Source organism: Alligator sinensis, unplaced genomic scaffold, assembly GCF_000455745.1.
Source record: "Alligator sinensis unplaced genomic scaffold, ASM45574v1 scaffold2_1, whole genome shotgun sequence".
Taxonomy (NCBI): domain Eukaryota; kingdom Metazoa; phylum Chordata; order Crocodylia; family Alligatoridae; genus Alligator; species Alligator sinensis.
The window spans coordinates 303,911-310,028 of NW_005842712.1; positions in this window are offsets into that span (position 1 = coordinate 303,911).

Below are 6,118 nucleotides of genomic sequence, written 5' to 3' on the forward strand. Positions count from 1 at the left end.
ACCATTGCTCCTTGTCCTATCCCTGAAGTCACAGAGAATAGTTTATCAATGTTTTTGTAAACATTCTTGAAGTATTTGAAAACTATTATCAAATCCACTCCCCATTCTTCTCTTCTCCAGACTCTAAATAATTTCTGTTCTTCCAATCTTTCCTTTTAAATCAAGTTTCCTAGACAGCTAATCATTTTTATTGCTATCTACTTGGCTCTTTCCAATTTTTCACATCTTTCTTGAAGGGTAGTGCCCTAAACTGGACACAATAGTTTAGGCGAGGCCTTTAAATAATAAACTGTACAATTCCTGAGTCTCTTGTCTGTTAGGTTCTGGCATGAAAGGCCTAAAATAAAGGAGCAAAATTCCTTTCTGGCAATCATTCTTCATGCACCAAGATCCCACCCTTTTCTTTTGGAGGCCCTAAATTCCTGATTAGGCCCTGTTCCCACACTGTATACCAAAAAGCCAGGAGACTGCTCTAGGTGAAACCTCACCAGTCCACAACAGAGCAAAAGAATTGCTTCACTTGACTTGCAAGCTATGTTCCTGTTAATACAGCCTAGTATGCTTTGGGCGTTTTTTTGCAACAAGAACACATTGTTGGTTCATATTCAGTTCATGGTCCAGTATAACCCCTAGATCCTTTTCTGCAGTATCACAGCCTAGCCTGGCCATACCATGTCTGTGTTTGTGCATGTGACTGTTCAATTCTAGGTGCAGGACTTCAAACTTTTCTTTATTGAATTTAGTTAATTTAATTTTGGTCCATTTTTCCACTCTATCAAGATAATTCTGACTCCTAATCCTACCCTCCAGAGTTTTTGCAACCCCATCTGATTTTGTCTTAAGTGCAAATTTGTTAAGCATGTACTGAATTCCATCCTCCAGATCACTAGCTGGCAACCTTTAACAAAAGCCGTAGGCTAGAACAACTCATCTCAAGTATGACATAGGCCAGGTGGTTTCAGTGACACATCAGCAACAGATGGCATTCCTTACATCTGTGCCAGTGCCATCCAGCTGGGAACTGTGCGTGCACCACCACCATATCCCCTAACCCCCCTGGTTCTGTAGCTGCCATGTGGGCATGGCTTTTAGCCAGTGGGAAGCTGCACTGTGGCCAGGCAGCTGCAAACTGCATCTGCACTGCTGCCACTTTTCCCTGCTTCCCTTTGATTCCTGCCCCGCAGCTCGCTACCACCTTGTGGCTGCAGCACAGGTGTGATTGCTAGATACCCAGCCCTGGGGAGCTCCCCACTGACTGAAAACTGAGCCCCTGCCACAGTTGAGGGTTGGGAAGGAAGAAGCAGCAGTGATTTGCACACACCTGGAAGCTTTCCAACCCCAGCATGGACATGGGAATGAGCACAGGCAAAGCTGTCCAGCTCTACAGGCCAGTTTTGCAGCTTGTTAAAGGTTGCCAGGTACTCATCTGGAAGATGGACTTGAGTACATGCTTAGCAGATTGTCACTGATGACAATATTAAATAGTACAGGACCCAGGACAGATCCTTGGGGAACTCTACTCAGTACCACCTCCCAATTAGACATTCAGCCATTGATGACTACTCTTTGAGCACAGTGAGTTAGTAAATTATATATTCACTGTGAAGTACTTTCATCTAGGCTGTTTCCTTAGCTTACTATTGAGAACATCATGGGATATATAGTGTAAAGGTACATCACAACTGAAGATTTGCTTTGGAAAGTACACTCTAAAAAGGACCAAATGCCCTGCAGGAGTAAATAAATGAGACTCCATTGTGTTCAGTTTCTTTTATTCCTGAGTAGAGATTTCAGGCATTGGTCCAATATGATGTCCTTTAGTTCTGTTCTTTGAATTACTAAAACGGTTTGCTCTGCCTGCTTTTCTTCATGGCTACAACTGTCCTTATACTGTATCTTATTTACGTTTGAAAAAGTTTTGGTTTTTTCAATAGACTTATGGGTTTTAGTTTCAACATAATGCCCAACTAATTTGTGTATCCAATTCAATAATGCCTGAGACTGAAAAATGTGGTTTATCGTTAAAGGTAAAAAGGCATAGGAAGAGTGATTAATAACATTGTAGTAGCTAGTTGCAGTTAGTTAATTTTTTTAGTCAAATGTCTAGATGGGAAGTTCATTGAGAAACCCTTATATGTCATGTTTTTCAAGAACTGTGTGGACAGTGTTTTAAGATAACTTGTAAGGGTAATGGACCTAAATATTGAATGATAACCTAAATACATATTTGAGAAATTCGGGAAAAGTATCTTGAAGAAATTCCAGCAGGTTTTCCATCTGCTTGAGGCACAGGTAGTCACTGTTTGGGGCAGATTGGGAATGGGGCAGGCACAGGCATATTAACGCATGGGCCATCTGAGCCCGGGCCCCCAGATAACTGGAGGGTGGGCACAGGAGTGGGGCAGCTTGGCATGGATGAAATCAGCAGCTGGGCTGGGCCAGGCATGCAATGCAGCTGGCAATGGCTGCTGGGTACTGGGTGGGGCATGGGGAAAGATCACACTGGAGCCCTGGGAGTGGCTGGAGCCACTGGTGGCAGGGAGTGGAACTGAGCTCAGTGCATGGCTGGGACCTGCTGGTGTCAGAGTCGCCCGAGTGCAGCCAGGTCCCGGCCCAGCTCAGCCACGATCCTGTGCATTTGCTGGGCACCACTGCAACTGGACTGAGTCACAGTGGGGTGAGAGACCATCCCTGGAGCTTGGTCTGTGCTGTACGTACCTGGCAAGCAGTGGCTCTGTACCCCCAGCACCGCCTAACCACAGGGCAATGTTGTGTGGGGTCCTGAGCAACTGTCCCCAGGCTTTGGCTGCAGTGTGGACCTGCTGGCGGGGGCAGCTGTGGCTCTTGCCCCGGGCCTGAGGGGTAGCATGTACTGCTTCAGCTGGTGCTCTTGCTGCGTTACCCGGGGACAGAGCCTGCAGCTGTGGGGCAGGGCGTAGGCTGCGGGGGGACAGTGGCAGGCTTAGGGCCCTAATGAATCTTAATCTACCTCTGGGGGCAGGAAGCACAAGCCAGATGGGCAGCAGCAGAAAGCAGAGCAGCAGATCAGGAAGAGGAAGGGGACTGGAGTGGCAGTGGGGAGGGTGCAGGCCTTAATTTGTGGCACACCTGCTGAAAAGGTTGGTTCCCACTGATCTATAGACTGGGAAAACCAATCTTAGCTGCTGCACAGTACTACAATTTATGGAGAATTGCTGTTCGTAGGATTTTTGCTCATATCCACAGAATTTGCCAACTTTTGACATTATATTCAAGAAAACAAACAATTCTGTCTTGACATGTCTATTATGTGAAGTTAAACCTTTTATGTATAGGGCTTTAGAATATTACTATAATATGTGAAAAGCAAACAGGACATAGTGCAAGAGACAGAATCCTGAAGACTAGATGTTGACTAGCTCTTCACTAACTTCCTTCTGGTATAGGTAAGGCGTGGCTCCTGTTAGTTTGGTCTTCTTCTGGCTAGTGATATCTAACCCCGTCTTTATGTTGTTCTACATCTACATACAAAGGTTCCTAGTTTAAGAATTTGAGAAGGACTAGCAAATGTGTTCTGATGGGTCATTTTGCACTCATGAAATATGACCTTTTTGAGCTTTATTATGATTTTCTTATGGCTAATACAAATCTCCAGAGAACCTTTAACCTACCAATATGCTTGGGACAAATCTTTTCACTATATTATATTCATTAGGACAGGGGTGTCAAACTTAACTTTGTGTCCTAGATCAGATCCAAACTGTGAGGTTCCTTGCGGGCTTCAGCTGCTACGCTCCTGCTGTTGATTGCTATGTCCACCAGGGCCTGAAGCCCCAGGTTCTGCAGCAGACCACTCCCCTTCACTATGCTCCCAGCTTCCGGTGGCTTGCTAGTAGCCTGGAAGGCCAGCTAGAGTGGCTTCATAGACCAGTTGTGGCCCATAGGCTGTAGAGTAGACACCTTGGGATTAGAGGAATCTAAGATCAAATTCCACATGTCTAAAATTCCCTGCTTGGGATTGCATTTACACAAACACATTGTCTCAGAGTTGCTTTATTTTTGTGCCTAAGTTATTAAGTCCACTCAGTCTTTGCCCGCTTTCTTTAAGGTTCAATGTGCTTGGGCTATTCTGCTCTATTCAGAACTGTTAGCCAGACAGTTTGACAAAATAATTTATAGCCCTGTTCCACAGGAGTGGTCCCATGACAGTTAGTAAAAGAATGGAAGAAGAGAGGTAGAAGTATCATAGAACTAGGCTGCAGTACTGCAGAGAAGGACCTGGGGGTTACAGTAGACCATGTGAGCCAAAGTGGGGACAGGACTAGGAATAATGGCAGTCTGCAGGATCCTGGGCCATCCTGATGGTGGGTGACAGGCTCACAGGCAGACAGCATGCTCCCCCCCCTTGGACAGAGCAGGCAGGTGACAAGTGGCACATTCCTATGTGCCAGCCCTCTGGGCAGGCTGAGACCTGGAAGCTGGGTTCCACCTGTGCCTAGAGCCCGGGCAGGGGCAAAAGAAAATAGCTAGTATGTCCAACCCTGTCTAGAGCTTGGGAGCCACAGATACAGGCAATGATGAGCCCCACAGGGGCTTTCAGCGCCTGGTGGCAGCCACAGGGCAAGTGGGAGCTTGCAGGTCCGGGTTAGCTCAGGTCAACCTGGAACTTCCCTTATAGGGCACTGCTGGCCCCAGAGAAAGGGAGATGCTGATATAGGCACCAGGCCATGCTGCTTCCCTCCACCGGAGCCAAGGACATCTCATCAGAGACCAACCTGATTCCGGCTCCCACAGCAGGAACCTGACTACTCTGAAGACACCAGATGCCAGGTACCTGCAAGGGCCTCATGGGGGTTTATAGTACCTGTGGTCCCAAACTACCCACAGGGGTTGGCCTGATACAGGGCTGCCCTGTGAATCAGGCTCGTGATGGGGGGTGAATCCCGAAGAGCCTTAGTTGCCTGAGGAAGGTGGACACACACTACAAGGCCTAAGCTAGGCACATAAGTAATTGACAGACATAACTGTATATGTTATATTACTTTATTCATTTCTATGTGGTATGGACATCATTGGTGGTAGACCCTTGCCAGAGTACCCGGGTCTGGCCAGCTCACGGCAGTCCCAGACCACTCTGTTGTTCTTCTTACATCAGACCTTTCTCCTGTCATGTGAAGACAGGTGCCTCCTAGGTGCCTATCCCAATACCATCACAGGAACACCTGAGTGGAAAGGGGTGGGTGTAGGGGAGAAGGAGCCCCACAGAAGATGCCCAGGCACTGAGACCTGCGCCCATCTCAGTGTACCCCACTACAGTCATTTAACATTTTTACATTTACAAGAACAGGCAGAAAAGCACCTATGTATTTGAATAGGTTCACTTAATGATGCTTCTGCTAACATGCATACAGTAACAGATCCCTGGTGGGTCATTCAAGTGGTGGGTTACCCTCCTGATAACCCTTTCATTAACAGCAAGTTGTGGCAGGCAGGATATAGGGATAAGGGGGCAAAACATCCACTGAAAGTGTGGAACCAAAGCCCCAGCCCAGTGAGGCCCTTTGGCCTGGGTCCCACTACACCTGACATGGGCATGTGAGAGTGGTGAGTAAATACAATATTTGATGAATAAATTTGTTACCCATCTGAGTCTTTTCATTATTAGTAAAATTTGTTCTTTAAAGTCTGGGAAGTGTAAATATCCCATAATAATGCAACTCCTGGTTGTATCTGTCCTCAGAATAACATTACAGAGATGTCTATCCATATCTAAATCTGACCCTGGAATTAGCATTGCATATGTTAAAACCATTTTTATTAGTCTTCCTCAGAATGATTTTTGATTCAAACAGATTTGATTTTTCCATGTTATCTCTTCTCATTCCTTCACTGTCTATCATATCAGTAACTTACAATACTCCCTTTACAATTTATTTATCACCTTTACCTGTATTTCTATCTTTCCAGTATTAGAGTATACTTTTCAACACCTATGTTTTAGTTAGGAACTCTCTTCTGCTATGTTTTTTTATATTTCTATAATATCCAGTTTTACAGCTTGCAGAAGTAGTTCAGGTTCCTTTGTTTTGTTACCCAGGATCTTGACATTTGTAGACAGACATTTCAGTTTTTTCCTGCT